The sequence below is a fragment of the Neopelma chrysocephalum genome, unplaced genomic scaffold (genome assembly GCF_003984885.1).
Source record: "Neopelma chrysocephalum unplaced genomic scaffold, ASM398488v2 Primary Assembly neopelma1_75, whole genome shotgun sequence".
Taxonomy (NCBI): Eukaryota; Metazoa; Chordata; class Aves; order Passeriformes; family Pipridae; genus Neopelma; species Neopelma chrysocephalum.
This window is the reverse complement of record NW_020897736.1, coordinates 11649450-11659446: the sequence shown is the minus strand read 5'-3', so window position 1 is coordinate 11659446 and position 9997 is coordinate 11649450. Positions and strand designations below refer to the sequence as shown.

General features: G+C 41.8%; 1 protein-coding gene across 5 annotated transcripts in view; it reads right to left on the bottom strand.

Annotated features, from left to right (window-relative positions):
• Positions 1-9997, bottom strand: part of MEF2A (myocyte enhancer factor 2A) — an 80665-nt gene that overhangs the window by 48015 nt on the left and 22653 nt on the right. The gene's annotated exons all lie outside the window — the stretch shown is intronic.

Sequence of the window (9997 nt, the reverse complement as noted above, 5' to 3'; positions counted from 1 at the left end):
CGAGAGCCCATCAGGGCCGGGCTGTGCTTCCCAAACCCGAGAGCCCATCAGGGCCGGGCTGTGCTTCCCAAACCCGAGAGCCCATCAGGGCCGGGCTGTGCTTCCCAACACCCAGAGCCGATCAGTGCCGGGCTGTGCTTCCCAACACCCAGAGCCGATCAGGGCCGGTCTGCGCTTCCCAACACTGCCAATTCCAACACCGCCAATTCCCGGGGACCGGAACGGCCCCGACGCTCCTGGGAGGAAAAAACAAACAGAGGTGCGGGAACATCACCAACCGAAGGGATGTCACTCGCTATTTACCCGACAGCGACAAAGGGCTGCTGCGGAAAAACAGCCCAAAACACCCAACTCCCTTTGGAAATACGGCTCCGGGAAATTTCAAATCAAAGCAACACCGAGAGGTGTCCACTGGGCTAAAGGGGATGCACCGGGCACTGTTTAGAGAGGAAAACACTGGAAAACTGTATCAGCACTGCATCCCTTTTGTTTTCTTCAGGAAAAATGTCTTCCAAGGTGCTGCTGAGAAGGAATTAACAGCTGAAGAAGAGCTGATGAACTGACCTCTACACAACCAAGAGCACACAGGAAATATTTCACAGGGAAAGCAATAGCTGGCAAATAGATTGATACCAGTTTTGTTTAAAAGAAAACAAAAAAAAACCACACAAAAAATATCCACTGCACTCCAAGCTTCAATTCCCTGAGACACTCAGCTCAAGTCAGCTGCCACACTTGCGTGAAAATAAAAGAATTCTCAGCTCATGCTACGATCACACATTAAATTTAGCTCTGCAAAATTCTGGCTGTTGCCTCCCCTGAACAAACCTAATCAAAGGGTGTCTCTAAACAGCCCTTAAAATTTGTTTTCTCCTTCGTGCAGGGTTTCATTTTTTAAACCTACCATGTATTCCTGAAACAGTTCTCTGAATACAGAACTGCCAGATTCCTTTGCTTTTTAAAAGCCCCCACCATGACAACACAGTAATATCAACCACACAGGACACCAGAGGTCCACCTGGTCCAATATTTGATCCCTGGCTACCAGCAAACATCACTGGGATAGTAAAGGAAGAACACAGGACCAGAGTAATAATACATATATCACTTCAAAGCAATATTTCTAAACCACGTTCTCCACATATTAAGTGATTTTTGAATCAGGAACTTCTGGAGTCATTCTGCCTTCTGCAACACATTCAAAAACAAGTCTATGCAGTGAATAAAATAAGGAACTCAGGGGAGAAAAGGGAGAGAGGAAGATAAATATGATGTGAGATTATGCAATATATATACCCAAGGATATAAAATCAGACATGCACAAATGGTTGGTATGAGCTAATGGAAGCAACAGTAGCAGGTAAACATTATTATCTGCTCTCTGCACCATCACAAACAGGAAAACTGGCAGTAATTTCCATCAACATTTTGTTACAGTTCTGGGGTGTCATTTGAGTATGTTCTATTAGGCATAAATGTATGAACCTATTTCCCATTTATGACAGTCCACTTTCCCTCTCCTCTCAGATCTGCTTCCCTCAACCTTCAACGCTTTCTTCACTCAGACATTCCCAATTCCTATTTGCACGTCTGTCCAGTCCAGGGCCAGCTCTGCTCCCTCTCCCCCAGGTTGCCATGGACACCAGAAACCTGGAAATGCATTTGCCACAGGAGGTGCAGCATCCCTGTCCCTCTGCAGTCACTCACAAGGTGAGTTTCAAAGCTAAGAACTGAAACACAAGTTTGGCTGAGCTCAGGGTAGAAAGGACCTTGACATTCTGCAAAATCAGAGAAAACTACAGTAAAAAGGCACTTTTCCTGCTCAGAACATCCAAATGGGAAGTTACCCCCAGTGAGAAAGGCATGTGACATTTAGAGCAATGACTTTTCCATTTTCCAATCCTTGATCAGAGTTGCAGCTTATTTTCTATCCTGACTGGCAACAAAACTGTGAGAGAAGACACAGGACTGTGCCCACTACATGGTTACACCAAAAATGTAACCAGCAAAAGTTTTAACCAGGCAAATGCTTAATTCACAAAGCCAGTTAATCTGAATTATCAACAAAGGTTTACCCAAATAAAGGAAAACTTGCAGACAAAGATCAACACACAATTTTCTCTGAAAGTAAATGTGGAACTAGCATGAAATAACCTTGATGAAAGCAAAGTTCTACTTCCTTAAGTGACAGAATCCAATTCCAGCCACCAGAGCTGCTTTGCTTTACTTACATGGGCACACAAAAGCAAAAATTATTTCATTTTGAAGAAGGATTTCAGGCATCTATGAAACAACACTTTAAGCAGAGAAAAGGGAATAAACCCCATGTGCTTCATGATGAGCTTCCAACAGAAAATAACGTCAGCTTGCAATAATAGCAAGAAAAATTGCATTTGTAGCTGCCCAAGTAAAAGCCTCTGTTATTGTTTAAAAGTAAACTATTCCAAATTTTCTGGATTTATTCCTTTCCCCAGCACATGTGAAAACACCACACTAATTGTTGACAGACAGCAGAGCCACACACAGAAATACACCCTCCCAACTGCACAGCTGCAGAAATTCAGATGAGTTCACTGTCAGGTTTGCTGATGGTTCCATAAAGCTGAGAGAGATGTAACTTTAAAGCAAGGAAACTGTATTTGACCTATTTAAAAAGCTTCTTTCAAGGGTTCAGTGGAAACAAATTATATCTGTGCAAAGCTGCACAAGGTCTGGAAGCCTCCTGGCAGAACAGGTTAGGGGAAAAACTGTGTCAGAATTCTGCTCCTTCCATTTATTTTCCTCTTCTTTCCCTCTGACTCGTTGTTTTCTTGAAACTTCCCTTTCCCTGGGTGGTTACAGGTTCATGTGACAGTCCCTGTCTCCTCACAGCTCATTTACTGCAATGCACACAAAGAAACGAGTGTCCTGACGTCAGAGCATTTGCATGGAAACACAGATCTGCAGGGATGCTGAGCACTCTGCTCAGCCCTGGGGACGGTGCTAAACAGCAGAGAATTTTTCTTACAGCAAGATTAATAGGTTCTTTTTTAGTCTTAGAGGAGCCTGTGCAGATGGATTTGTAGATTTGACCCCTAAGCATGAACTGATGGGCACCCAAATCATGGCTGGACTGGACACTTGCTGGTTATTCCAACACTTTCCACATTTATGTTGCCAGAATATAAATATTCCCATTCAGAGCAACATAGAGATAAGGTCCATCCCACGTGGTGACTGCTGGACACTAACAGAGCACCTCGTTTTCCTGCAGTACCTGCAAACATGTCACTGTCCCTCGTCCCTGCCCCACAGCACTGAGTGAAATATTTGACTGGAGTCAAATACTGTCTTCACCAAAATAATTAATGCAATGGTTAATGGTTTCATGGAGCAAGGTCAAACACGATTCTCAGACTTCATTATCCAGAAGTGAGAGATGAGCACATTTTCTTTTTCAGAACCTCAAAGAGAATGCAAACCCAGAGAAACTATACAAGTCCAGACACCTTTTTTTTTCCTAAACCCCAAACTAATGACACAAAATACATTCACTCAGATTTGCCACATGCTGAGAGCCATGGATGTTATCACTGCACATTCCACCAGCCCTGCTCCAGAAATCAGTGCCACCACTTGGAGCTGGATTTGAAAATAAGGATTTCCAGCAAAGGGGCTTTGAGTATTTTATGTTTGCACTGAACAGAGACCACACTCAGACCCTGGCTGGGTTTTTGCAGAGGTGTGCAAAAAACAGCCATGAAAATGTTTCCTCCAGCCACATTTCCATGGCCCTGTCACCACACATTGCTCTAAGGAATGTCAGATCCAACTGTAAAACAATCCCACACAGCCACCCTTTCAAAACAAGGGGACATGTTGTCATTTATCTCTCCCTTCTTGCTGCACCACAATCTGAGGAAATAAATCCTTTTTCCATCCTCAGTTTAGAAGCCATTCTTCTCCACTCAGGCAGAGCCTCAGTAAATGAGAGTGGCCTCACAGCTCCAAGGTCCCCCTCACCCAGTGATACACAAGCATTGTTATAAAACAATAATACAACCCTCGGCCAAAAGAACTTTTTCTTTTTTTTTTTTTTTTTTTTTAAAGTGGGACAACGTAAAAAACAGGAAGCCATAAACAATTCTTTATTGATATTCTGGTTTTATGCATCATAAAACACTTGTTTCTTTCAGCTGGGAAGAACGAGGCACATCTTTGGTACCAGGCAATTTAAATAAACTGCACTTCTGAGATTTGTGGGGTTTTGCAACCAAACACGGTCCTCAGCTTCCACACTAACAGCAAATCTATTTTGGAGCTTCTGGTTTCTAAGTTACACAGCTTTTCAAATGAAGTTTTGAAAGCATAATAGAAAAAAAATCATGAAGTATTTCTGAGGAATATTGTCTTACTGAAGAACTGCACCTTCCAAGTGCCATTTAGATCTATTGTTGCTCAAAAGGCCTTTTCTGATATTCTCTTCCATGCAATGAGTCCTGCCTAAGATGAAGTGGAATGATTGTATTTTCTTGCAAACAGAACCACACAAATCTGAGCTGCATGAAAGAATGGATTAAAATTCAAGTGCCTGCTTCAAAAACGAGTTTTATTACTCCTAGAATGCACACTTTTTTAAGATACATTTTCCTGAGCTGACAGACCAGTTTTCAAGAACTATCAGCATCACCTGTGACAGCACATGCACTCCTGGATAACATGACTAAAGTGGCCTTATCCAGGATCAGGGACAGCCAAGAATCCTGCTCCAGTTATTTTAAATTAAATGGGTTAAGATTTCAATAATACTCAACCCTCAAACTATGAACTTTTTCTTGTCCTACTGCTGAAGTCCAAAAAATATGGATCACCCTATTCTGAGCTTTTATAATTTATACTCTCCAGAAACAAAACAGCCATTGTTAAGCTATCTGTAAAAAATTATACATCTTGACTCCATATTTTCAAATGACATTAAATTCTATTTTAGTATTCCCATCCATAAATGTGGTTCTGGTATTTTCTACAATAATTTATCTTTGCATTTTCAAAAACGCGTTAGAAAGTAAGATCTGGGAACTGCTGAGCCAACAGTGGAGAAAAACCACAGAAAGAGAACTAAACTTTCAATACTGGATTAAAATCCAATTTTAGATACAAGCAGAATGTAAATTATTAAGTAATCACAAGAATTCTGTTGCCAGACTTCTACAAACAGATTAAGAAAATAACTGCATGACTGAATAGCTGTCTGGAAAACATGCTCCAGAGAGTTTCTCAAGAAACTTGTTCCTAATTTGTCATGTAATTTGTTGAAAGAAGTGACTTTTCCATGGGATACAAAAATAGCCACAAACAAAGATGATTTGGGACACTGTTAACAAAACAAACCTCAGCATTTGAAAGCTGTGGCCAAAAAGCCTCATTTCCTAGTGAATGAACCACAGCCTTTACAACTCTGTCAGTTTGATCACAGCTTTTAACCAGTAAACCCTTTTTTTTTCCCCATTTACAGCTCTTGGAAAATTAGTGCTGTTAAAAATGAGATACAGAAATCTAAACTTCAGTTCAGATACCACTGCTCCCTAACGAAGCAGGAGGGCATTTGCAGGTATTTAACTCGTTTAGAACTCATGACGTGTTTCACAACTTCCACCAAGAGGAGCTCAAAGTGCCACTGAAGGAACTGAAACCCGGAGCCATCTGTGCAGCCCCAGGCACAGAAGGAAGGGTTCTTTCCTGAAGCAAAATGTACACGTAAAATACATTAAATGTATTTCTGAGATCAAAAAGCATTTGCCTCGATTTTATCAGGAACCTGTAATGGCAGAGGAACTCAGCTCCCAGGTGGCCAAAAAAACGGCACAGAGCCACTTGTGCTGTCCCAACTCCTTTCTGCCCAAACAAAGGGAATCACCAGCTGTGCCTCCCAAAATGCTGATAAGAACGTGTCCACCAGAGATGGCTTTAAATTATCCATCATTTCACCCACAACAACGAGAGCTCTCCTTTGTCATGGGAGACAAAACCCTGCGAAATTCATTTCTTCTGTTAATCCTGGGGTGGGGAGCACCAAAACCTCGCTGCTGTTCTCAGCAGGGAAATTAATTCCCCTTCTTTAAAGCCACTCCAAGAGTGAGAACAGACACCTTCCCATGCTCTGGTGATGAACTCAACAACAAGCACCTCACAGTGTCATCAATTCAAAGGCTCATCTTCATGTTTTTCTTCATTTTACAGTAAGAGAATAAATAAAATACATTTACTGTGTAAGACTGTGCAGTTTCCTATTCGTGTTTACCAACCAGAATGGAACTTTCTTCTGGTTTTGCAACATCTTAACACTTCATTAATCTTCAGGCTCACTGATGCATCTGCAGATAACACCTAAAAAACGTGTTTCACACCGTTAAGTCACGGCTTTAGGGAAAACTATCATTGGGAAATCAACTTCCACAAGTCTTCCTATTCCATCAGTTGCCACAGTGACACTGCAGCTTTAATTACAGCTGCCGAGGCTCGGGACTTCTCCCACCTCCACGTGAGTCTATCACCAGATCAGAGAATACAGATAATCTTATTTTGCATAGCAACAGCGTTTGGCAGGGGTGCAGCTCGTTATCTCCGGGTTCTCACAATCCCCCAGCCCCTCTCCCACACCGCCGTTTATCTCGCCGGGGATCAGCAGAGCTCACGGAGCACTCGCCGTCCCCAGCCCTGCTCGCTCTGCAGGGACAGGACACGTTTTCACAGCTCAGTTCCGAAGTCCTGACTTCATCTGCTCAGATTTCTCTGAAATTCGAGACAAGCTGCTTCACGTGGGGGTTTTTTGGATGTGTGGTGACTCATCGTTTTCATCATTTTATAGATAATTCAATTTAAAGTTTTGCTCTGATTTTTTTTTAATACGGTGGGAGCAGCACTTTAAACATCAGCAGCAAAATGTCAAAGTAAACTTAATCCAGGTTTCTGAATTCAGGATCTAGACCTGAATTCAGGATTAAGCCTTAATCCAGGTTCCATTTCTACATGGACATCCTCATCCATAAGGAGCACTGTCCTCCTTTTTGTCTCTGAAAACATGATTTCAGTAGATTATCTTTTCTGAGTCCTCCTCAAGTTTTTCCCTTCCTTTTTTCCGCTTTTTGGGGCGGATACTTATTTTACAATCATTTAGAACTTCAACAAATAACCTAAATACAAAGAACTGAACATTCATAAACCAAAACTAGACAAAAATATCCCTTTCTATATAAGTTCTGATTTACCACAACCCCATCTCACAGTCACATTATCTTGCAAAAAACCCCCAAAACCTGAAAGCAACATCAGGAAAACACAAATTTACATATGTAAACAACACAAATGTACAACTTTTACACATGGTCCAAAATTAAACAAGGTGCCAACGGAGATAAATCAAACACCATCCTGACACAAGACTTAGGTTTATAAAAATGAAGACAAGCAGAAAAAAATATTCAGAACACAGCACATGCTGCAGGGCAACATTAGGAGATTTATTATCCTTATCCTTCAAATAGTCTCTTTAAAATTGCATCAAATTTTGCAGGCTGCACTTCAGTTTCCTTGGAGCAAATGCCAACCAAGCAATACTGCAGTCAGGTAAAACACTGTCTGCTCTCAGGGTATTAGACCTGACTGGTGTGGGACTAGCAGAGTTTCCCAAGGCCAGAGTAGAAACCCCAGCAGATTTCTCCTTAGGAAAGATGTATAGAAAAGGAATTTTTTTTTTAGCCTCTGTTTTTCAGTTTCTCCTAATGGGAAAAAAAACCCCCACAGAACAGAAATTATGAGGGAATCTTATTTAACATGGAGTTCACCTAATGTAGAAAGATTGGTACTTCAGCAAACTGATTTTTTTGATGTGGAGGAGGAGTTCTAAAATTCCATGAAGTTCTCAACACTTACAGTGACTAAACTTCCAGAAATTATTCCTTACTTTTTACAAAGAGTCCACCGCCTCCAAAGTACAAACTGCTGAGGTAATGCAGGACAGCAACCTCAGCACACGTTCCTGAGCAAACATTCACAGCTGAGCTCAGGATCGTGATGGGACACAAAGGCAGCCACAGCTTTCTGGGCTTATACCTCGTCCTACAGAGTGTCCTCAAGTCAGGCTTCCAACCCGACAATGCCAGATTTTAGGGAAGTTCTCAGCAGGGGACAAGTGTGAGGAGATGAGAGAATGGAAAATGGAAGGATTATAAACAAGATTCTTCCTCGTGCACGTTGCGCCCTCCCATGAAGGGTTCTGGCTTCCAAGTTTGGCCTCAGCAGTGGCTCCGTGACGCAGAGCATCGTGTGCTCCTGTCCCGCACTTGGGAAACCTCTTCCCAAGGTTTTGCTCACCCTCACTTATCTGCTCCTTCCTGATCCTCCAGCTCAGCTTTCCTCCTGCCCTGCACAACCCGCAGGCTCCAACATTCTTGCCCAACTCCCATTTGTGGTTTTTCTGTTTGGGTTTTCTTTACCTGCTGTGACAGATACTCTCCACACCATTTCTCCTCCTTAGCAAATACACATTTGCAGTATTCCAGAGGATTCCACAGAATACAGGCACCACCCCCCCTTTTAAAAGGAGCAGGACAGGAAAACCGAGAAAAACAAAAAAAATATCACACATCAAATAATCTATAAGAAGCTTTAAATCACTGAACAATTATCCAGAAAGCTTTCTTGATAATTTATTCCACGTCTGATTAAATGACAGCACGCAGTCATATTGTTGAAGTGCAACAATTATAAACCAGACAGACACGACAACATAATGCTTCAAACAGCCTGCAAGGCTCACAAAGACACTCAGCAAACCAGAAAGACGCCCACGTGTTTCTAACCAAGATCAGTGGCAAGTTTCTCTCTCTGGGGCTGCCACAGCCTCTGTGCAGAGCTCAATCTCTGCTGTTAAAACTCAGACACACCACCAGTTCAAATTTCTAAGTAATTTTTTTTTAAAACTATACTGTAAGATATTAAACCCAAATTTCAATGGGTTACTCCCTTCCCTGAATCCTTTGAAGCAAATAGTCCTACTATATTTAAGTAAAATAAACCCCCATTACTGTTGGTGGGGGAGCCACAGCAGATCCAAGGGCAGGTCCTCACCAGACATCCATGGAGAGAGTTTCTAAATAATCCAAAGGTTTCAGAACCCAAGGCAGACAAGTAGCAAATAATAAAATGATGTACAAGTGAGATTAAGCCACTCAGCTACATCTCAGCTGTGATATATTGGAAAACTGGATGTATTACCCAGGCAGAACCAAAAGGCTGGGGAAGATGGTGCAGAGCAGAGCTCGTGTCTGACTCCCACCAGCTCTCCAGTGTCAGCTGCCACTTTTAAAAGCAAACTGGGGGGAAACTCCTTATGATCCAAAACATTTTACTGGTCCAGGTACCTCATAACCCTCCTCTCAACAGTGTCACTGCCCTCCATTTGCACAGTTATACTCTTAAAATCAGTCACAAGCTATGATTGTCCAAACTGAGTACAGGGCCGGCCATTAACACCAGAAGTTTAGTACATTAATATAAATACCCCAACACTTAAACTTCGTATGGGAAACTGAATTTCTACTAAGAAAAGAAGTGAGAATATTATTCAGAATGTTTTCTACTTCTGCATATAAATCTTCTTTTTTGGCAGGTGATGTCTGGCAGTTTGGGTATTCACATGTCATTAACATTAACCCAGGCACTTGGATTCTCTTGCAAAAATGTCACCTAAACTACACTGACAACAGCACATTGACTTCTTCAGGTAAGAACTTGAATCTGAATAGACACCTAATTCTTAAAGTTAACTTTTGAAACTATTTTTTCCTTAGCAATGGCAAGAAAAGAGCAGATAGTTAACATGGTTTAGTTGGTAAGTGGAAATTCAGGCTGCTACAGTAACTCTATTACTTGCCATACCTGCAAGACGGAGCAAATGATAAGATCTAATTGTTTCACCTTTCTTGCAGATTGCTGCAAATAGAAAATGAAGTTGTTT